At 37.6% G+C, this 25375-nt stretch overlaps 1 long non-coding RNA gene across 1 annotated transcript; it reads right to left on the reverse strand.

The window, feature by feature from the left end:
- Positions 1-17774: 17774 nt before the first annotated feature.
- Positions 17775-19177, reverse strand: LOC107816614 (uncharacterized). The gene is made up of 2 exons (XR_001654997.2): positions 18593-19177; positions 17775-17976 (listed from the first exon to the last, which is right to left on the reverse strand). It is a non-coding gene; the product is annotated as an uncharacterized LOC107816614 (long non-coding RNA).
- Positions 19178-25375: the final 6198 nt, after the last annotated feature.

Raw genomic sequence — 25375 nt, forward strand, 5'->3', positions numbered from 1 at the left:
CGCAGTTGGTTGTGAATTTCGGCACATCTCTTTAGTCGTATCAGTGTTGAAAAAAAATTAAAAAAAAGAAAACTAGAGCAAGACCTGTGTAGATCATGAGATGCAATGGGAGCATCAGATTCGTGGAATTTCGACCATTATGTTTAAAGAATGTTATTGTGGTTCTATGAGTAAGTGATGCAAAGTGTGAATTCAGCAAAGTTATGCAGTCATGTTTGGGTACAGCATGTGGAGATTGATATGGTGGTCGTATGATGGAAACAGGCTTGGCAGGAAAATTCAGGATGTTGGAATTGGGCCTAATGGCTTATTTGCTTGAATAAATAATTATATCTACAGAATTATCGAGCTAATGTGCTCAACGGAGTAGTGGTAGCATGGGAAAGTGAATGATGTGTTAAACAAGTGATTTTGGACTACTTCAGTGTAGTTCTCAGCACGTTCGAGGACGAACGTATGTTTAAGTGGGGGAGATTGTAACGACCCGACCGGTCGTTCTGAGCTCCGGCGCGTCATTCAGCAGTTTGAGGCCATGAGCGGCTTCATCTCAGGTATATTGACTTGTGTGTATGGTCAGAATTAAAATTCAGGAAGTTTGGAGTCAAATCTAAATGGAAATTCTCATTTTGAAAGCTTAAAATTGAAGAAATGAACTAGGATTAGAATTTTGAGTAAACGACCTCGGAATTGGGATCTGAAAGTTCCAGCATGTTCGTATGATGATTTCGGACTTGGGCGTATGTCCGGATTTGGTTTTGGGTAACCCGTGAGCATTTCAGCATATATTGTGAAAGTTAGTACTTTAGAAGAATTTCATAAATTTGGGTTGGAAGGCATTTCAGTGTTATAGAAGTCCGTTTGGGATTTCGAGTCTGGGAATAGATCCGTATGATGATTCTGGAGTTGGGAGCGCGATCGGAAGTGAATTCGGATGTCCGGAAGTCATTTTGAAGTCATTTGGCTAAATATAGAAATTTGAAGGTTTTTGAGAAAATTCGACCGGAAGTGGAAATTTTGATATCGGGGTCGGAATGCGGTTCAGAAAGATGGGGCAAGTCCGTAATGTCGAATGTGACTTGTGTGCAAAATTTAAAGTCATTCCGGAATGATTTTGGTAAGGTTTGAGACACTTAGTCTCTTTTACGAAAGCTTAAGTTGGAAAAGTCAACCGAATATTGACTTATGTGTTAGAGAGCTCGAAATACAAATTTTATGGTTCGGATAGCTTCGTTAGGTGATTTGGGACTTAGGAGTGTGTCCGGAATATTTTTGTGATGACCGGTGTAGAATTAAGCTTGAATTGACAAAGTTAGTATTTTGGCGAATTCCGGTTGATAGGTGAGATTTTGATCCGAGGGTCGGAATAGAATTCTGAGAGTTGTTGTAGCTTTGTTATGTCATTTTGGACTTGTCTGCAAAATTTGAGGTCATTCGGACGTGATTTGGTTGAGTTTTTGATCAAAAATGGAATTTGGAAGTTCGTGAGATTCATAGGCTTGAATCCGATGATGATTTGATGTTTTGATGTTATTTTGGGTGTTTCGAAGGTTGGGACAAGTTTGAATGATATTGTGGGACATGTTGATATAATTGGTTAAGGTCCCGAGGGCCTCGGGTGGATTTCAGAAGGTTAATGGAATGAAATTCGGACCAAAAAGAAAAGAAAAAGTTGCAGAAAATTGCAGAAATTCTGCTGCAGTAGTCCAGTTTGGAAGCTCATATCTTGTAATCTATAAGAAATCTGGAAAAGTTCAAAACACAAAAGTTGTAGCCCATACATTCTAGTTTTCGTAAAGTTAAACCATTCGTGATTTGGATATCATCTCAGAAAGTTATGATGGATCGAAAAGGGCTGCTGGAGCAATTTTGGCAGAATTTATGATGCACTTTAGAAGCTCTTATCTCGGGATATATAAAGAGTTATGTGGTGTACAACCTATAAAATTAAAGATCTTTGAGTCTAGTTTCTAAATCTTCAAACCGTTTGTCATTTGGATATTTATACAAGACGTTATAGGTGTTTAAACAGAAAGTGTCCGACAAGGAACAATTGTAATAGGATGTACAACTTGTATAGCACAAGTGCAAGGTACAACTCGACGAATCACATGCAGATTCTTTTATACACGGATTTAGCTCACTTTTCTTCATTTCTTCAAAGTATGGACGATTTTTGGGGAGCTTCAAGAGGGGATTTTCATCATCAATGTGAAGGTAAGTTATGCCCACCTATTTTGAGTTAAGTACATCAATTATGTATGGATTTGAGCATGAAAATTGTAGAAAAATTGAGGATTTAGGCCTAGGGATTTGAAAATAAGATTTGGTGATTTGAGGGGTCAAATGAACTCCGATTTTGGTAAATTTTATATGTACGGACTCGTGGCGAGATGAGGAATCCGGTGATATGACTTTCGTAATTTTTTCGAGAAGTGGGCCCGTGGCTCGGGTTTTGCTAATTTCGGGATTTTCGACATTTTTCGAGTCTTTTCGATTGGGTTATATTCCCTTAGCCTATTGTGACGTATTCGTTGTGGTTTTGACTAGATTCGATGCGCGAAGAGATCGATTCAAGAGGAAAGGGCATTGTGGACTAGTCTACGGCCGGTTAGAGGTGAGTAATAGATGTAAATGCTGTTCTGAGGGTTTGAAACCCCGGACTTTCACATCGTAATGCTATATTGAGGCGTGACACGCACTCCATGGCGAGTGCTGGGTCGGATACTATTGGAGATTGTGACTTGGTCCATCCCGTGTGATGTTTATACTATACTGGTGATTGATACACATACTTCATTGATATTACGGGGCTTGATGCCATGTTTGGGGCCTTGTGTCGATTTGTAAAATCCTTCGAGGATTGATATTACTGCTTAGCATGATTTGCATATCATTTAATTTCAGTCCAAGGTTTTAAATGCTGTTTTGCAAACTCAGCCATAATTCTAAGTGTTGAAAACTTAAATGATATTTTTAAATGTATTCCGGACTGGGAACTTCTGTTTTGTAAATGCCCAAGGGGCTTATTATATTATTTTTTGGAGTGATTATAAAGTGACTTGAAACAGTGGTAACAATGACACTGTGTGATATACTTGAAATAGTGGTAACAATGACACTGTGTGATATACTTGAAACAGTGGTAACAATGACACTGTGTGATATACTTGAAATAGTGGTAACAATGACACTGGATGATATACTTGAACAGTGGCAACAATGGCACTGTATGATATAAATTGGTCAGGTAACAATGGCTGACCGGTCAGGTAACAATGACTGACCAAGATATTGCGCTTGGGCTGTAGGAGCCCCTCCGGAGTCTGTACACACCCCCAGTGAGCGCCGTCGACGATAAATAAATATGGATGGCTCGGGCTGCACGCCGCAGTGGGTACTGGAATGTACCATCATATGCATTGCATTGCATTCATGTATTTCTATTTATACTGTTGTTTAGCTGCTCAGTTCCATATGTTGCTGTATATTTGGATTTTAGCTTACTTTGTGTATTTACTGGATTTTCTTATCTTCAGACTGTAGTTACTTTTATTACTCACTGGGTCGGAGTACTCACTTTACTCTCTGCACCTTGTGTGCAGATCCAAGGCAGTTTCAGGCTCAGTAGATCCAGCTTCTGGGAGTATCAAGGTAGCTGCACGGCGTTCGCAGCCATTGATCTTCTCCCTCCTATCCTATCTCTTTATTTCCGCATTATCAGACTTTGGATATACCATGTATTAGGATGATATTCTGTATTCTAGAGGCTCAAATTCGTGACACCGGGTCCTAGTGAGATTATATTGTGTATTTTGTTAAATTCTTCAGTACTTTAATCTTGCTTAATTGATATTTCTTTCCGCTATTTTTGATAAATTGGGTTAAGTGTTGAATAATGGCCGGGCTTGCCTAGTAGTGTGTTGGGCACCATCACGACCGGGATTTGGGTCGTGACAACTTGGAGGGCTCTCGGCCTATCTATCGGGACCTGCGGGCATAAAACGTAGTGTAACCAGGCAAAAGGGACGTCAGTATGAAAAATGTACCAAGTATGTAAGGCATATAAATGAGTACATAACAGACAAGGAAGAAATATAGAGTACTTGACTCAACCTATAAGTTTGAATAACTCTGTAAATCAAGAAATACTTTTAGCATCATGCATATGCGTATGAATGTCATGTCATGCATAAGTACATGTCTCATAACATCATCAGCCTCTGAGGGCATCCCATCATATCATACGGCCACTGTGGGCAAAATCATCAACGTATACCAGCTGATCAGGTGGTGGTGCGTATATAACGCTATAACCTTTTCCCATATACATATATACGCGTATATAACGCCGTTTGAGTACATACATATATATGTGTATATAACGCCGTTTGAATCATATTTCAGCCATTGTGGGCAACATCATCATCATATACCAGCTGATCAGGTGGTGATGCGTATATAATATCGTAACCTTTTCCCATATCCCAAATACATATATTTACATATATACACATATATAACGTCATCTGGTCATGGGTTAATGCACATGTATAAATGAGTGAAATTCATGAAAAATACATAAAAATCTCGATATTCCTTCCATATAAACTTTTCCAACTACGTATTATTCTGTGACCCATGAACAGAAAAGGATAATAATTTTCATGGGGAATCAAGAATATAGACACCCCTAATAATTCTACGAATAGAGTAATTTATGGAAACTGTGTGTTTACTCGTTTCTTCAGTATAATTTGGACCATGCCAAAAGAAAGAAGGGATAGCCTTAACATACCTGTTCCTGGAATTATTGGAACGAATCTGCTTCTGTGAAATATGGACGAAATTCACACTTGGACGAACTTGAAATCTCGGACGAATTTATTCTGCTTCTATCATTTTTGAACGAAATGTTGGCTAAGAATTGAATTGTTAAATGCTTGAATATTTGAACGAAAATGATTCTGCTTCTAACTTCCTTGGTTTGAAAACCAAATACAAAATGGATGTAATTGTTGAACTTGGAAAGTTGCTTCTGCCCAACGTTTTTGTTGTTTGATAATGATCAAAAGCTTTGAATTTTTAACAAGGATACTTAATACCATGTCTTACATGTAAGACTTGTAACCAAGTCTTATTTTGGATAAGACTTTATATCTAAGTCTTTGCTTGATAAGACCTAATGAAATCCCTATAAGTGGCCACATGGCTTGAATGACTAAGAGTCATTCTTAGCCATTGTGGCTTTGTGCCATGTGGCTTTGGGGTTTCTTAATTATATTTTTTCCGCTTATTAGTTAACTGGGTAATGTTCTGTTACCCGGTAAATAATCAATTACCCGCATAATTTAAAAATTATCAAAAATTACTTAATATTCTATTTATTTTTAAAATACTTCATATATACTTTATGTATTATACTATCGTGGTCATATAGTACCTTGCATGGTACTAGCTCGTAATTATCGAGTATTATTGCCCGACCCATATTTTATTCCAAATTGGCCACTTTCAACGAAACTTATTTTCTTTAATCCGTGTACCACTTTATCCTTCATAACACTTATTTATCGCTTATTATAAATAGCGTAAGTACGTTAACGTCAAGATGATATCATCCCTGAGTCTACGTTGGTTAACTGAAAACGAAATTTTAAACTTACAATACTTCAGGGTACAATGTCGTTGTAACTTAATAATGCGAAACGTGACATCACCGTAATGTCATACTGTGCTACGTGACATCTCACTTCCGGGATCTCATTAATTTATTTATGGCATATTTTCATGTACGAAAATATAAGATGTAACACTTTTGGTGAGGTCTTCCAACATTTTCACGATGGCAGGATCGGCTGTTGATCCATTGTTGCTCGATCTCTCCGTTACCGGTTCGATCGGGGGAGTACTTTCCGGTTCTACTGTGCTGGAAGTCTTCGGGTGTCTTTGCAATTGAGCGATAGCCAGCTATTGTGCCTGCAACATTTCAAAAATAACATGAAAACTAACTTCTTGTTCTTCCCGGGCTGTGGTTTTTTGGGCTTCCTGTTGGTCGCCATATCGTATGCTCCTATCGGTGTATGAGGTTTCGTCAACTTGCTATGCGTCTTGCGAATCCGCGTCCGCTGGTATCGGTCAAGGTGTGTTATTGGGGTTCTACTATGTGGCGCGCCAATAACTGGAACAGCCACACCGTTTTCTCTGTGGTTTTCAAGGTTGTCGTTCTCGACTGTGTTTGCTGAGCCAGACATTTTGACCAAAAATCAAAGATTTTGGACAAGAAAAAGTGTGAAAGATAACTTGTGTTGTGTAACGAAACCAGCAAGAAAATAATCACTATTATTTTTAGCCCCACGGTGGGCGCCAAACTGTTTATCCTGAAAATGGTAATAACAATTAAATTTGTTGATGGGATTCTAAAAATACGTGATCTATTTTTATGCTAGTTGTTATAGAGTGGATGCTAGATATGTGAAGCTTTACGACGAAATACGAACTAAAATGGGATTGTAATCAAACCGAGGAGCTAGCCATCCGGGCCTCGGGCTAACCAATGAAAGGCCTCGAAGTCGATGCCTGGGCTTGAGCTCGAGCTGTCGGGGGTAACCGGGAAGGGAATAACAGTTTCGATATAATTAAATAAGGCTCTTTATGGCCAATATCAAGCAATAAATGAAGAACAAGTATGAAAGCAATAAATGAAGAAGGTAGCCTCGAGCGAGTAAGTTATAGAGAAAAGAGAGAGAGAGAGAGAGAGAGAGAGAGAGAGTTGTTATTGATCTTGTGTAGAATAGTTGGAGCAATAGCAGCCCTTTACAAAGTGGTGAGGATCCCCTTTATATAGGAGGGGAATCTCGCCATAGTACAAAATACATTAATTGTAAAATCATGGAAATGGGAAGGCTATACGCGACACCTTGATACAGGCCCTGGGTAGGCCGGCTTTGTCCGACTTAGCCGTGTGCCTTGGAATTCCCCATTTGACTCTAGCCTCTATCTGTATCTTCTTTAAGTCAGACCTCGACGAGCTCTCAGGTAGGGAACGGTCACAGCTTTGGGTCTTCGGGGTCTCGAGGTGTTCTTCTGAAGTGACTCGATAACAAGAAATTAGGCCCTCTGATTTTGCCGCATACAAGTAGATTGCAACTTGGCGTTCGCAGCCCAGTGCTTCTCCCTTTAATCTTACTTTTTTTTGTACTAGTTCTGTAGTAGATTGTGTAGTCTCTTTCATACTCTTAGATAGATGTTTAGATGCTCATGACTGGTGACACCCCGATGTCGGCCTGTGTTTGTTTCCGCATTTGTTCTATTTCACTTTATTTTTGGAATTTATCACTTATTAATGACTTAATTATGAATTATATAATTGTTAATTGGTATTGGGGGTTTGTGTTGGCTGGTCTTATTTCACGATAGATGCCATCACGACCGGGTCTGATTTTGGGTCATGACAGAAAGGCCAGACCCGTTGATATAATTGATATGGTAAGGTTGAGGACACTACACCAGATGGTGTCATTACAGGTATGATTTTTATTAACAAATGAGCGTTATTCTTATTTTAGTTCAATTCTGATTATCGAGGAGAGTCCTCGTATTACGCTCCACTTACAGCTTGTTTGGATAGTTGTTACATGTTGTATTGTATCATATTGTTACTTTAAGTATAATGTTTGTTTTGATTGTTACTTAAATTTTATTGTATTGTATGTTAAATCTGTCATTATGTAACGATGAATTGCGTCACTTTATGTAACGACCAATTTGGCATGGTCGCGTCATTACCTTGTCTTTTTATCTTAATCTCACTTATTTTATTATTTATCCTACCTTTTTTGTCACGCCCCAAAATCGAGGAGCGTGACCGGCGTTCAACCGAGTAAACCTAACTGAGCAAGCATGTTAGATTTCATTCTACCCAAATTCATCTTTGAATAAAGAGGAGATGTACTCCATTAATCACGTTTTGACAATATTTCATTAGCAACTCCCATTCATTTCCATTAGCAGCTTCAAACATAATTTCCAAAATAGTACGAGTTTATAGATATAATGAAAAATATGTTTTCCAAATACCAACATTTCTAATTTAATTCCCAATATCAAACACCACCCACAACCTGTCAACGGAGCCTCTAAATACAAATGTAGAGTAATATGGAAATGCCGATAACAAGGCTCCGGCTATACCTCAAAATATAAAGTACATGCTAAACGAAAGATACAGGATCCCGAAATGAAGTGTGGATCACCAAGTCAGCGGAAAAGAGTATACCGCTATCACCGATCGATATCGCTTGTTGTGGAACCACCTGTATTAATTAAAGATACATCGGCCCCGGCAAAAGGGACGTTAGTGTCGTTGAATAACACTAGTATGTATAGCTAAAAGTCATCTTTCAAAATACAATGTCAATATAAGAAAATAAAACCATGTAAACAACAAGTAACAATCAATGAAATTCAAAGGCCAAGTTAAAACATATCAGTTTTTCAATATACGAAAATTCATATGGTGAAAATGATACTTGGAATATGAAGACAACATTATTATTCTATAGAAGATCTTTAATAGCGATTCACCACAATTCACAATACTATTGTTCATAATATGCACATCATAACCAACTCCCAATTTTAATTACAATTTCTGTGCATATATATGTGTGTGTGTGTTTATATATATATATATATATATATATATATATATATATATATTGTTATGGCTCATGTTTTTGTACGTAAAAGTATGTCGTAAGTCAATTGATGTAATCTCGGAAATGAGATCTTCTTTGAAAGTATATAAAGTGATTTATTGTTGTTACACCCCGTACTTCACACGTCACAGTCATTCTAGGATTATCTAATGTAAACTCAAAAGGGACAAAATCCTTCTACAAGGATAAGAAAGGTTTACTGAAGTCTTGAGTAAGTTAAGCTAAATATGAGACTTGTTAATCATGATTTAAATGAGTTTAATGTCATTATATGGCTATATATGATTTTGGATATGAAATATAAAGTTTGGGAAAATTGGATTTAAGTTGCCAAAAAACCGACTAAGGATTTGCCATGTAATAAAGCGTTTTGAGCAATACATTTCATGTATTATATGAGGTCTTTTTGGGACATATTATACAAAATGAAGGTCGTTTAACCTAGTTTCCAATGGTCCAAACCATGTATTAATACGACATCAGGGTAGAGAAATATGAATTTATAAAGTAGGGTTGCCAAGTCACGTCACCGCATTTCGGAGAAACTAGCAGTTTTATAGGCCAAGTTGCGACGCAGTTTTTTTCCAATATATTGAGAGGTACATGGAGACATTTATATGGAATAAAAGCCCTGTGTGTCTAATTTTCAAAGCTGCAAACTGTTTATCAATATAATATCGGAGTATAGAGTTACAAGTGTCTGAAGTGGCACTACTCAAGCTGCCAAGCAGACAGCTTACCCACCTGATTGGAGAATTGAGGCGGTGGTCTTATCCCCTTATATCTCATTAACAATACAGATGTTGCTCACACAAAAACACTCTCAACATCTCCAAAAACATCCTTAACATATCCCAAGATCCCAAGAATCAAACTCAAGGAAAATCAACTCAAATCATCATCAAAGATGTTAAAGAGGGCTATTGTGGGCTAAGTTGAGATAGGGTTTCGAGTTGTAGCTACTTTCCAAGGAATTTAAAATATATATTCTTGATTGTTCCTACGGTTAATCTTGCGTTTGTTGTGTTTTTTGAGTGAAAAACCATAAGATGCACTTGAAGGAACATGAGATATGGGTGTCTTTTTGGTTGGACTATTTTTTGGCTAAATATATGGTTTGTGGTGGCTGAAAATTGTGAGAAATAATTTGATAATGTTGTGGCTGCTGTTTTCAAGCTTTTTTAGGTGTTAATTAAGTTTATTGAAGAAGAAAAGATGAAAAACAAGTGATTGATGATAAAAATTAAGGTGCTTGACGTATGAGGCTGTTTTGGAAGGCATTTTGTGGATGTTTTAAACAAGAAATACTATGGTGCATATAAGTATGATGTTCTGAAGGTTGTAAACTAATTTATGGAATAAGAGTTAGATTCAATTCATATATTATTATAAGTAAAACAAGCTTGCCACTCAATATGATTGTTAAGTTAATCGGAAAAACTCATATTGGATTATATGTTGTTGTTATTGTTGGTTATAGTTGTTGTTGTTGTTGGGCTGTTGATGACCCTTAGTGGTCTTTGGGATGTATTAAAAATAGGGGAGTTGCTGCCCAATTTTCCTTAAGCCATACGACTAGCCAAATACGATGGTACGACATTATATGTTAACGACAATATCATTTCACTTCTTGTGGATGCAAGACATTGTGTCGAGCTTGGTTGAGTACTTACTCCATATCTCTTTCATGCTTTTTATAAACTACTTTTCATTCCTGACATACTCGGTACATTATTTGTACTGATATCTCTTTTGCCGGGGACACTGCGTTTCATGCCCGCAGGTCCTGAAAGATAGGTTGATAGTTCTCCTAGTAGGCTCAGGTCTGCAAAATGTGTTGGCACACTTCACTTGTTCCGGAGTTGACTATTTGATCAGTATGATTTGGACATGTATTTACTGGTATGGCGGAGCCCTATCCTGACCTTTATGATGTCTAAGTACTCTTAGAGACTTGTAGACAGATGTTAGGTATATAGATACTTGTATGGCCTTGTCGGCCTATTTATTTAATTTATAAATGATCATGTCAGCCTTATAGGCCCGTTTATCACATGTATAAGTTTCTATATCATGTTGGGTCGTCCTATATCTAGTATTCCCTTATGTTTTATTTTGATTATCTTATGACGACCCTTTTGGCCCATTTACTAGTGATAATACGATAAAAAAGATATGGTACGTTATGTCACGACCCAAACCAATGGGCCGCGACGGGCACGCGGTACCTTACTCAACCGAGTACCAATATAACGTATCTTTTCATGTCATACTATCATAAATATTTGAGTCGGAGAGGCTGTCGTAAAATAGTTAGAATACAACAAGTAATGCTAACTTATACATAATACATATGGGCCCCTAAGACCAAAATGACCACTTGAACACTAAACATAAGCCGACAAGGTCATACAATCTTTTACGTATATGACATCTGTCTACAAGCCTCTAAGAATAAATAATTTCATAAAGGTTATGATAGAGTCCCGCCATACCAAACAATACAGATCTAACACATACTAACCAAACAAGAAACTTCGAAGTAAATGGAGCACAGTTACATCTCCCACTGAGCTGATAGCCTACTTGGAGGGCTCTCGACCTGTCTATCGGGACTTGCGAGCATCAAACACAGCGTCCCGGGGCAAAAATGGACGTCAGTACGAATAATGTGCTGAGTATGTAAGGCATATAAATAAATACATAACACACATGGAGGAAATATATAGTAAATGACTCCACCTGAAAGTCTGAATAACTTTATAAATCATGAAATAATTATAGTATCATGTATATGCGTATGAATGTCATGTCGTGCATATGTACATGTTTCATAACATCGTCAGCTTCTGAGGGCATCCCATCAAATCATCTTGGCCACTGTGGGCAAAATGATCAACGTATACCAGCTTATCAGGTGGTGGTGTGTATATAACGCCATAGCCTTTTCTCATATCCCATATACATATATTTACATATATAAGTGTATATAACGTCATCTGATCATGGGTCAATGCACATGTATAAATTGGTGAAATTCATGAAAATATGTAATAATCTCAATATTCCTTCCGGATAAACTTTTTCAACTGCGTATTATTCTGAGACCCATGAACAGAAGATAATAATAATTCTTATGGGGAATCAAGAATATAGACACCCCTAGTATTTCTATGAATAGAGTAATTTATGAAAACTATGCATTTGCTCATTTCTTTTGTATAATTTGGACCATGCCAAAAGAAAGAAAGAATGGTCTTAACATACTTGGGGGTAGGGAAAACTCCGTAAAATACTCTTGGAGAAGATTGCTCCATACTCCATAATAATAATTCTCATGGGGAATCAAGAATATAGGCGCCCCTAGTATTTCTATGAATAGAGTAATTTATGAAAACTGTGCATTTGTTCGTTTCTTTTGTATAATTTGGACCATGCCAAAAGAAAGAAGGAATGGTCTTAACATACTTGGGGGTAGGGAAAAATCCGTAAAATATTCTTGGAGAAGATTGCTCCATACTCCTTTAAAACCGCAAAATTTTACATTTCTACAATTCTAACAAATTCGTGTTGGAATTGCGTTGTTGCAAGATTTCGTTGGAACATTTTCTTCTCGGATGCTTATGCTATTGTTATTAAGAATGAAATGAGGAAGCAAGACTTGGTTTTGATTGTTCTCTAAAGTTTTATTCATCTCTTAAAGGAGATGTAATTAAAAAGACCAATCTTGATATCTTGGTACATATCTTTAGTCTTTTAAGAATTATACACGTAGATGTCACTGATCCTATATGAATAATTAGTCATATGCTATGAGCTTCTTTGCTGTCACGTATCATTTTATAACTTAATAATTAACTAGGTAATGTCTCGCTATCCGATAATTAATCAATTACCCACATAATTTAAAAATTGCCTCAAATTACTTAAAATTCTACTTATTTTTAATATACTTTATACATACTTTATACCTTATACTATCGTGATCATATGGTACTTTGCATGATAATAGGTTATAACTATTGGGTATTATCGCTCAAAATACCGCTCGACCGTATTTTATCCCAAATGCCAAACTTGGACGAAAATTCGTTTCCTTTGACTTGCTTTCCCTCTTACCTTCACGAATTTACTTATTACTTATTTGAAATAGCATAAACCTTATAATTTCTGAATAATCTTTTCCTTGAACAGATATCAATTACCTTACGACAAATTCAACGTACAATACTGCAGGGTGAAACATCGTCGTAATGTAGTACTACGGGATGTGACATCTCACTTCCGAGCTCTCATTAATTTATTTATGGCGTATTTTTATGGATGAAAATATGGGGTATAACACGTTAGTACTCGATTGAGTAAGGTACCGGGTGCCCGCTGTCACACCTCCTTTTTGCGCGCCCGCCCCCGAAGGGTTAAATGCGCAGGTGGAGTTTTTCCAATTTAAGTGACAATATTCGAAATGGGATTATTTATTCAATTCAGAGTCGCCACTTGGGAAAAGGTTTGGTTTTTGGTGTCCCAAGTCACCGGTTTTATCTTGAATCCCAAATCGAGGAAATTTTCGACTTTTCCAAACGAAGTCTGCGAACCAGAAATTCTAAGTAAGGAATTCTGTTGACCCGAGGGAAGGTGTTAGGCACCCTCGAATCCCGTGGTTCTAGCACGGTCGCTTAAATTGTTATAATGGCTAAATATCTGATTTAAATACATGTTATGACTTACGTGCTTTCATTAAGTTTAAACCGCTTTTATTATTATCATTTATTTTTATAGAATTACAACGTCGTGAAAATGTATCTTGAACTACGTCGCAATCAATGCACCCGTAATTGTTAAACACATTTCGACTCCGTTGAGATTTGGATTCGGGTCACATCAATGCGCACCCAAGTTTAAGAATGTAATTTATTAAAGGCGCGCCTAAAGAAACTAGCGTATTGTTATTTTGGGAAGGCCGTAAAATTCGCTAAAACGGCCTATCCTGAATTCGAAATATTATGATTATTTATTGAGGGCCCCGCGATTTAACATCTCATTTGGCGAGGCTCGTCTCATTATTTTAGAAGGAACATCCTAAAGCGACTACATTTCTAATGTGTTTATCTCTAAAAATAGAAGAAAAGATGCATGCTAATTTAACTATATGTTTGGCCAAATCCAGATTGCAGTTAATCGTCTGATTAATTATTTGCGGAATGAAGAAACATTGTACCTCATGAAAACATGCTTTTAACTTGATAGAAGAATTATATATGAGATTGATGAAATGCTACGACTGTTACAAGAGCTCCCTAACTTTAACTTATTCAGACAAGATTAATTAAAATTGCTTATTAGAAAATGCGACTAATGATATTTGAAACTCAACCTATAAATTGCCTAACGAAAACTGAAACTCAAGAGTTTGAAACTGTATTGTCTTTAGCTAGATCTAAACAGCCATTTGCCCTTACATATTCGAAGCATGCTGAAAGAGTGAGTTTGAGTTAGCAATTGTATTAAATGGCTGCACATTTCATGGATTGTGTTTATATCTTGTATACTACTAAACGAATAAAATGTCACAGTTTCAGATTGGCATAAACTTTAATTAAGTACAACCTTACTAATGTATCTCTATTAGGCTAACAGACCAGGAACTTACATATCTTAACAACATTTATAAAAAAATTCGTAAGCAATACAACAGGTGATTATAACTCCTTCAGATCTTTTGATTCATACTTTCATTGTTACATCAGATGCAAGTCTTAGTATGTACCTGGATATTGGATACAACAGAAGAAGCAACGGGTCAGTAGGGCAATAGAAGCGATACCAAACAACAGCAGTAACAGCAGGTACCAATAGAACAGAAATCCCAGTGCAAGAGACCAGTAAAGCCAATGGAGGAAGGGCAGAATGAAACAAATTCCCAGCAGTATGGAATCAGAGATCCAGACAATCCAATTCCAGGAGAAACAAACAATACAAATCCAAACAATAGACTTAACCGACACTTGAAAGAAGACAGGACTGATTTGGACAGTTTGAACAAACTGAGAATCGAACAAACAGTAGGAAGAAGACAATTTCTGATTTTGTGATATCCCTTTCCCTATCTCCTTTCTTTTCAAATTCTAATGTCAGTCCTCAGTTTTGAAATCTAGTTGGGTTATCAAAGAGAATTCTTTTCCAGTTTCTGTTTTCAGAATTTGAACTCTCAGATGTTCCCTCTCAGTGTCTCTCTCTATCTCTGTATGCTCTGTCTGTGTATCTCTATCAGCTCTCTCTTTTTCTCTTCTATCCTCACAGTGTGTGTATTTTTCCTCTCTAAATCTTCAGGGTTCTCTAACCTCTAATTCTATGCTCTTGACCTGATCGAAGTGCCCCTTTTATTGAGCCTCCAATCCCTTTAAACAGCCTGTTTAGAATATATCAACACCCCTCCCATGTGCCTTCCATTTTCAGTTCCACTTTAGCTAATTAAGTATTAAACCCCATCAACATTCCCTGGCAGATTTAACCTTTAAAAGGTTTAATACTTCTTTAAACTAAAGCAAAGTATGGGCAGCAGGATGTAGTCTGACAGCACATGCTGTCAAACCATTTTTAAATCCAAAGCCCTTTTATGCAGGAAATAGGCTGTGCACAATGCACATGCTGTGCACAAGTGCACATGCCATCAACTCAGATTTCAATTAACAATCTACCCTCAGATTCAAATATAGCAACTATAAGTGAAGCTACTTGATCCTTACTTTGATTCAAACAGAGTTGCAGCAAGCAACAAGTGCAATCGTTAACATTTGAACTACTGAAATTAATTGACGACATTTGTCGACTCGACTATACTAGTTATAACTCATACAGTCGTAGCCAAAAATCCGACATTTAACAGTATCACACAAGGTTCGCATTATATTGACTAAGCAGAATTGCACTCGAGGAGTCAACTAGTCAGTCCAAATTTGAAAATCAGCTAATTGCACAACACTTACATACACATTATCAGAACAAATGGAAAGGCTTAATCAAACAACAGAGGTTCAGGCAAAGTGGTCAAGGCACAGTTGATAAGAAGTCAAGGACACAAACAGAACATGAACAGACCCTTACAACAATCAAATGAACCAAAACAAATAAGAAAAGAAAGAACTCACCTTAAACCGCAAAAGATCAAAACCTTAACTCGGACTCGGACAGACCTTTCTTAAGGCTGAACGGACTTTAATCGAAGTGTTTCTCAGATGAGAAACACTTCGATTAAGGTCCATTAGACCTTAATTTCTTTGGCTCGAACAAGACACGGACCAGTGACGAGGAACCCTAAGGTTCGAAAACTAGATCCGGGATTCATGCTTCCCTGGTCAGATTCGGACCAAACCAAGTATGGTTTGGTCACGAGGGGGGTCTGGGGAGTGTCTGGTATGAATTTAGGGCAGATCGGTGTAGATTAGGTTCCGACTCGATTCGAGAAGGTGGGATAGGATTCGAGGAGTGTGGTTGGTAGATTTGGGTTCAGGACGGCAAGGGGGTTCTATGGTGTTAAGGGCGAGGTCACCGGCGTTCATGCCGCCGGTTTTCATGGTGGAGGATACAGGGGCGGCTCTAGGGTTTGATGGGGATGAGGTTGAAGACGGAAGCTGGGGTATCAGATGGGGGGCAGGGTAAGGTTAAAGGGCTTATATATGGAATGGGTGGGTTGATCTCAGCCGTTGGATCAACTGAAATCAATGGCTTGGATCTAAGGGCTTAGGGGAAACGGTGTCGTTTCAACTAAAGGGGGTTTGGGTTGGTCCGGGTGGAACGGGTCGGGTCTTGTTCGTGGGTATGGGAAATGTGATCTTGGCCGTTGATCAATCTGAGATCAACGGCCCAGATCAAACTGGATTAAAACGGCGTCGTTTGGACACCCTGGGTATCAGGTTGGACTGGACCGGACAGGCCTGGTTTTGTGCATTGTTTGTTTGGGCCAATTTTAATAAATTGGCCCAATCCGGAGGAAGAAGGGATCTTTTTTTTATTATTATTTTTATTTCTTTTTCTTATTTATTTTAAAAACAAAACTAAGCAAAAATCAAATTAAAATTAAATACACACTCAATACAATTATTTGCACACACACTAAAAATATTTCAAAACAGGTAAAATCAAACAAAACAAAAATCACGGACAAAGATGCCTGTTTATGCTTTTCTATTTAACAACCATGTTACGGTTCAGATTATGCATGACACGTACATTTTTTTTTGTATTTTGTTTTAATAAAGTAAAAATGGGTCAAGGTCATGATTAACGAAGTGCCATAAAAAATCCAAAAATTGTACAACAGGATCAATTGTCGTTATTTTTTATTTCTTTTGGAGCGATTGTCCCGTGAAGCAAAAATCACGTGCTCACACCCGCCGTGACCCTTCGGTTTGGGTCGTGACATATATACACCACCGTGAAAATAGCACGAAGTCCGATCGCGACCTGATCGGCTAGGTCATCTTATTTAAAGACATTAACTACAATAACAATTTCAATCATTTAGGACCATTACTCTTTCTTCTTACTCTAGATCGTGTGGTAGAGCTCAGTTGTAAGAATTTAGACTCCTAAATTCTATTTTATTCGTAATACAAACCAAAACGGGATTATTTATATTTATTCAGAGTCGCCACTTGGGATAATTTATGGTGTCCCAAGTCACCGGTTTAAAATCCCGAATCGAGGAAGTTGACTCTTGTTTACGGTCTGCGAATACAGAAATCCGAGTAAGAAATTCTGTTAACCCGGGAGAACGTGTTAGACATTTCCGGGTTTCGTGGTTCGAGCACGGTCGCTTTACTATTAGTACTTGGCCTAATTATCCGATTAATTACATATTTTAAACCTATTGTGCTTTTTTAACTTTCAACCGCTTTTAATTATTTATGGAATTTGTTTGAACAAGGCGTGATTGTCGCGCATCCATTTGTTTATGTACACATTGCGAAGTGCGTCACGGGAATCGTACTCACGATCTACAACACGCTTATTTTATTTTTTGTTCGAAGTTATGGTCGAGTCACATGAAACGCACACTTGAATAGGATATTACGTATCGTGACCATATCACGAGAACTGTACTCATAGTCAAAATGATTTATTTAATTAACGCGCTTCAAGCAAGCAACAATGTTCAAGTTAATTATTTTCCAAAGCCATTCTCAAGTCAGCACCTACACAGCTGTTAACGTGTGATATGCTTCCATTTATTACAATTGTCTCCACATCTGAACTTCATCTGTTCGAAAATAAAAGATCTTAAATTAGAAATATGATTGAAAATCAAAGCAGGAGTACAAGGCATGTGAAAAACAGAGATGGAATCCTAGCCATTTTTTTTTTGGTATTCGCATATCCACCCATTTTCTTCTTTCCTTTCCTTTTCACTGGATCTCCCCCCGATCTTTTGTACTCATTTCAATATTTAGAGCAATTCATATCCCCCTGTATCTCTATCTCCCCATACATTCTCGCCTACCACACACATCCACTCTGTACTCTACTCTTACATTTTTCTGTCTCCTTCTATCTTTTTTCGGCAATGTCAATTTCAGGTTCATGTCTTCTAATAATTGAATTTCCCTTTGAGCACGTGAATGTGTGTGGGGGATATTTGTAGAGTTAGAGAATTGGAGCTGCTAGTTAATCTAAGCATGAAGATCTATTTTTGAAATTCAGAATTACACCACCAATTTGAGATTAGTCTAACAACCTCACAACTAGACGAGTTTCAGTCAAACGCGCCAAACAGATGGAAAATCAATAAAATTCACAAGAAAATTGCATCACAGACTAGTATATAAACTAACTCGCACCATCTTCCGTTAATAAAATAAGAAGAGTAAGAGATGAACCTGAATGCGCAGAACTTTGGATTAATGCTGAAAGTGAATACAAGCACAAGAAACATAAGAACACACTTGAGAGGAAGAAAACAGCTGCTGCAATTTGAGCTTCAACAGGAGCAAACACAGGAAATGGACACCTCAAACGGCGACTTCCAACCGTGACAAACTGGAATCAATTAAACTCCATAATTAAGAATCAAAATCGAAGTTGGAAAGAGAGATTAGAAATATTTTTTGTGTTATTTTTCTTTTCTAAGAACTCAAAATCAAAAGAAGAAAAAAAAATCTTCAAAATCTTGTTCTATTTTCCTCTCTACTGTTTCGTTTCCTCTTTACTGCATATTACTATTTTTTGCCATTTTTCTTTTGTTCTCTCTTTGGGGTGTGTGTGTTGTCCAGAGAAAGAGATGGATGAATCTCTGGGGAAAGGCAGGCGCTGCTCAAGGGTCTTTTTCTTGGGGTAATCGGCGCTGGAATTTTGGGAATTAGGTTCTAGCTTTTTTTTTAGCTGCTGATGCTTGCCTTTTGTGTTGAAGTCTTGAAGATGGGGAAAAGGGGTCACGGCTGGGGTATCCTTTGTTTGAAGACGGGGAAAAGTGTTTTCCAGGTTAAAGGTGGGCCAAAGACTAAAAATGGACTATAAAATTCATAAAAATGGCATAAACCAATCTAAAACTAATTATTTTTTCTTAAAATTATATACAATTTATAACATGAAAATATCAGACTAATCTTAATTAATTAAAATAGACAGTATTATATTGTGAGACTATTTTGGTATTCTTCAAGATTATATAAAAAATAAAAATTCTAGTAAAATAGTATGACTACAAAACATTAATAAAACTATTTTTGTAATTTTTATTTTTTGTGATAAAATAAAGTAAAAACTTTAAAACTAGTTGAAATAACTATATTAGACCTAAACAAAATATTTAAATGCTAAAATATGTAAAATCTTGGGGAGGGTAAAAAATCACATGTCTACATGGTGCACGACACACCCATAAACAAAACTCTACTAGACACGGCTTGTAGACTCCCTATGACAGAACAGCTCTGATACCACTTTTGTCACGATCCAAACTGATGGGCTGCGACAGGCATACAGTACCTTACTCAATCGAGTACCAATATAACGTATCTTTTCATGTCATACAATCATAAATAACTGAACCAGACAGGCTGCCGTGAAATAAGTATAATACAACAGGTAATACCAACTTATATATATAAAACATATGGGCCTCTAAGACCAAAATGACCACTTGAACACTGAACATAGGCTGACAAGGACATACAATCTTTTACGTACATGGCATTTGTCTACAAGCCTCTATGAATAAATAATTTTCATAAAGGTTGGGACAGAGTCCCGTCATACCAAACAATACACATCTAATTCATACTTACCAAACAAGCAACTCCGAAACAAATGGAGCGCACCAACATCTCCCGCTGAGCTGATAGCCTACTTGGAGGGCTCTCGACCTGTCTATCGGGACCTGCGGGCATGAAACGCAGCGTCCCCAAGCAAAAATGGATGTCAGTACGAATAATGTACTGAGTATGTAAGGCATATAAATAAGTACATAACAGACATAGAGGAAATATATAGTAAATGACTCCACCTGAAAGTCTGAATAACTTTGTAAATCATGAAATAATTATAGTATCATGTATATGCGTATGAATGTCATGTCGTGCATAGGTACATGTTCCATAATATCATCAGCTTCTGAGGGCATCCCATCATATCATCTTGGCAACTGTGGGCAAAATGATCAACGTATACCAGCTGATCAGGTGGTGGTGTGTATATAACGTCATAGCCTTTTCCCATATCCCATATAGATATATTTACATATATACGCGTATATAACGCCATTTGGTCATGGGTCAATGCACATGTATAAATGGGTGAAATGCATGAAAAATATGTAATAATCTCAATATTCCTTCCGGATAAACTTTTTCAACTGCATATTATTCTGAGACCCATGAACAGAAGATAATAATAATTCTCATGGGGAATCAATAATATAGATACCCCTAATATTTCTCTGAGTAGAATAATTTATGGAAATTGTGCATTTGCTCGTTTCTTTTGTATAATTTGGACTATGCCAAAAGAAAGAAGGGATAGCCTTAACATACCTCGGGGTAGGAAAAACACCGTAAAATACTCTTAGAGAAGATTGCACCGCACTCCTTTAGAACCGCAAAATCTTACGTTGCTAAGATTCTAACAAATTCGCGTTGGAATTGCGTTGTTGCAAGATTTTGTTGGAACCTTTTCTTCTCGGATGCTTGGCGTTCTGCTATTGTTATTGAGAATGCAATGAGGAGGCAAGACTTGGTTTTGGTTGTTCTCTAAAGTTTTATTCATCTCTTAAAGAGATGTAATTAAAGAGACCAATCTTGATATCTTGGTACATATCTTTAGTCATTTAAGAATTATACACGTAGATACCACTGATCCTATATGACTAATTAGTCATATGCTGTCACGACCCTAACCCCGAATAAGGTCGTGATGGCGCCTCTCGTGAAGACAAGACCAGCCAGACCAAAATAGAACACCTCTTTTAAATAGTTAAATACCATAAACAGTTCTAAAACATGATATAATAACCATAATTTGCGGAATTTACGATAACAACAGTAGAAACCATCTCGACATATCCCAAACCGGGGTGTCACAAGTCATGAACAACTAAGGATCCTGATACGAGTCTACTAGATATAATATCTGGTACAACTGTTTGAAGAATATAAAAGTTATAAGATAAGGGTGTCACAGGGGCTGCAGACGCCAACAACTACCTCGTAGTCTCCGAAAACACTGCCTGGACTGGGAGGATCAGCTCTCAAGAACGGACTCTCCGATGCTTGAATCTGCACCCACGGTGCAGGGAGTAGTGTGAGTACTCCGACCCAGTGAGTAATAATCATAAATAATGGCTGAAAGAAAGAAAACACGTAAAGGCACAAAGCAGTTCTATATCAAGCAGTAAAATCACTTAAAGCAGTAAATCAGTGAAGAAGTCAAATGGAATCCCTTTAAACCAAGTAAAAGGGGTAATTTAACAGGTAATTAACAAGTAGAAATCCGACCCTCGGGCACAGTAACAATCGCTCAGAATAGTATCAGCCCCTCGGGCTCACTCTCAGATCATGATGGGTACCCGCACTCACTGTGGGGCTGCAGACTCTAGAGGGGCCCCTTACGGCCCAAGCGCTGTATCAATCCACCTCGTGGCATCATCTCTCGGCACTCGGCCTCACATCTCTCGGCACTCGGCCTCACATCACTCGGCACTCGGCCTCACATCACTCAAGCCACCTCGTGGCGTATCAAAGTATCTCAGGCCCTCGGCCTCAGATCACTCAGCATATCCTCACAAATGGCCCTCGGCCTCACTCAGTCCGAAAATCATCACAAGCCCCTCGGGCATTATTAAAATAGTAGTTCTCAGACAAAAAACATCACTTAGAAATATCATTTAAGTTTCAAATATGAATAAAAGTGATTGCGTTTGTAGAACAGTAAATATCAACAGGACTGAGATCAAGTAACAAGTCAAAATAGTGAGGAATAGTGATAAAAATCCCCGAAGGGTTCAAATAGTTGGCACAAAGCCCAAATATGGCAATCAGCCTAAATCATGATGATAACAAATAAGTTTCAGTCAAATACGCGGTAAAGCCATCAATCGGGACGGACCAAGTCACAATACCCAGTAGTAAAAGACCCCACGATCATCATCCAGTACGTGTCTCACCTAAATATAGCACTACGATGTGCAATCTGGGGTTTCAAACCCTCAGGACATCATTTACAATCATTACTCACCTCGAACCGGCTACAACTCTAGCTCACGACGCCTTTGCCCCTCGAATTGGCCTCCACGTGGGTCGAATCTATCCAAAAGAAAAACGAATATGTCACAATATACTAAGGGAACAAAGCCCAAGCGAAAACAATCGAAAAATATCAAAAATCCAGAAATTAGCAAAACCCGAACACTGGGCCCACTTCTCGAAACTCAAAATTTTTTACATCAACGGATTCCTTATCCTTTCACAAGTTCATACATATCAAAAGTTCTCAAATCCGACTTCAAATGGTCCTTCAAATCCCAATTCAAAAGTTCAAAATCCCAAGCCCCAGTTCTTCCATTTTTAGCTTAAGTTCCATGAATTTCTAGGTTAATTTCACAATAGAATCACGTTTTAGGTTCAAAAAGCTTACCTCCAATCAGTTCTTCTTGAATCTCTCTTCAATCTCCCTCAAAGAGCTCCCAAAATGATCAACTATGGAGTAAAAATGTCCCAAAATCGCGGATGAAATAACTTATAAACTTTCTGCCCAGGTCTGACCCTTCCTTCTTCGCGAATGCGGTCAACCTCTCGCATTCGTGTAGCACAAATTTACGTTGACCAACTTTTACCTTACGTGAACGCGACACACCAGTTGCGAACGCGATGCCTCCTCCGCCTTGACCTTTGCGAATGCGAGACACCTGACGCGAACGCGAAGAGCAAATTCCACCGGACCCCAAATCCATATACGTGAACGCGAACAGCCTTATGCAAACGCGAAACACAAACTCCTAGCCTTCTGCGAATGCGAGGAACCTCTCGCAAATGTGAAGGCTTAAATTCTGGCCTTCCTTAAATTCTTCTATGCGAATGCGAGGCTCCGCTCGCAAATGCAAAAATATAATTCTCTACAACAGCTGGGCAGATTTTTCTGCAACATTCAAACTCCAAAATGGTTCAATTGACCATCCGAAGCTCACATGAGGCCCCCGGGACCTCAACCAAAAGCACCAACACATGCTAAAACCCCATTAAAACATGTTCCAATCATCCAAACACCTCAAACAACACAAAATCCATCAATTCACATTGAATTCATGCCTAAGTTTCTAAAAACATCCGAAATACGCTTTCGATCAAAAATGCAACCAAACCACGTCTGAATGACCTGAAATTTTTCACACATATCACAAAATGACATAACGAAGCTACAGCAACTCTCGGAATTAGATTCCGACCCTCGGATTAAAATTTCACCTACCAACCGGAAATCGCCAAAATACTAACTTTGCCAATTCAAGCCTAATCCTACACCAGACCTCCAAAACCAATTCTGATTACACTCTTAAATCATAAATCACCTCCCGAAGCTAACCGAACTATCGGAACTCATATTCGAGCTCTCTAACACATAAGTCAACATCCGATTGACTTTTCCAACTTAAACCTTCTTAAAAGACACTAAGTGTCTCATTTCTTACAAAATCCACCCCGAACTCAAACTAATGCAGATAACAAAGCATAAAGAAGCAGAAATGGGGGAAACAGAGCGGTAACTCATGAGACGACTGGCCGGGTCGTCACATATGCTACGAGCTTCCTTTCTGCCACATATCATTTTATAATCTAATAATTAACTAGGTAATGTCTCGCTATCCGGTAATTAATCAATTACACGAATAATTTAAAAATTACCTCAAATTACTTAAAATTCTACTTATTTTTATTTACTTTATATATACTTTATACCTTATACTACCGTGGTCATATGGTACCTTGCATGGTACTAGTTTACGAAAATTTGTTTTCTTTGACTTGCTTCCCCTCTCACCTTCACGAATTTATTTATTAATTGTTTGAAATAGTATAATCCTTATAATATCCGAATAATCTTTTCCTTGGACTGATGTCAATTACCTTACGGAAAATTCAATGTACAATCTACAAGATGCAACATCGTCGTAATGTAGTACTATGGGACGTGAAATCTCACTTTCAGGATCTCATTAATTTATTTATGACATATTTTCATGTAAAAAATATGAGGTGTAATATGGTACTCGATTGAGTAAGGTACCGGGTGCCCGTCGTGGCCCTTCAATTTGGGTCATGACATATATACACTACCGTAAAAATAGCACGGAGTCCGATCACGACCTGATCGACTAGGTCATCTTATTTAAAGACATTAACCATAATAACAATTTCAATCATTTAGGACTGTCACTCTTTCTTCTCACTCTAGATCGTGTGGTAGAGCTCAATTTTAAGAATTCAAACTCTTAAATTCTATTTTTTGGTAATACAACAATATCTACATTCAGAAAGACAACTGGTAAGAGATTGAAGGTGGCTGCGGAAGAGTTGAGTAAGAGGAACTCAATTTTGCGTCATGCTTATGATGAGTAAATGTGAGGTCTTCAGCAGATCATGTGTGTACTAAGATGTGTAAGCTTCTTGATAATGAGCCCTAAGGCAATAATATCTATCGACTCATATAGTAAAAAGGAATAAAATAATCGGAAGGTAGACACAAGTTTCACCAAGTAAAAGAAGCAAGGTGAATAAGGGTACGAGGTACCTAGTTAATGAAGATTAACAGTATTTACAATTCAAGCAGAGAAATATAAGTATTTTGAGTTACTTTCGACTGTAATAGAGATATATACTATTAGTCACTCCCATTTGAGTTATGCCCTATGGGAGTTGACAAATATAGTTTAAGAGAAAGATGGAATATCAGAATCAAGTTGGGGTTAGAGTAACCCAAAATTTTGATGGATTGTTAACATTAGTTGATATTTCCGAAGGATAATGTAAATGTGGTAATAGATCTCCTTGTGAGACAGTCAGATGGTGTACTTTAGAATACTATAATCAGATATGAATACTAGAATATTTAGAAAATCAAAAGATAGGCAGTGGGAGCCTAGAAAGGATAAATATTTACCATAGTATGACTCC

This window comes from Nicotiana tabacum, chromosome 6 (assembly GCF_000715075.1).
Source record: "Nicotiana tabacum cultivar K326 chromosome 6, ASM71507v2, whole genome shotgun sequence".
Taxonomy (NCBI): domain Eukaryota; kingdom Viridiplantae; phylum Streptophyta; class Magnoliopsida; order Solanales; family Solanaceae; genus Nicotiana; species Nicotiana tabacum.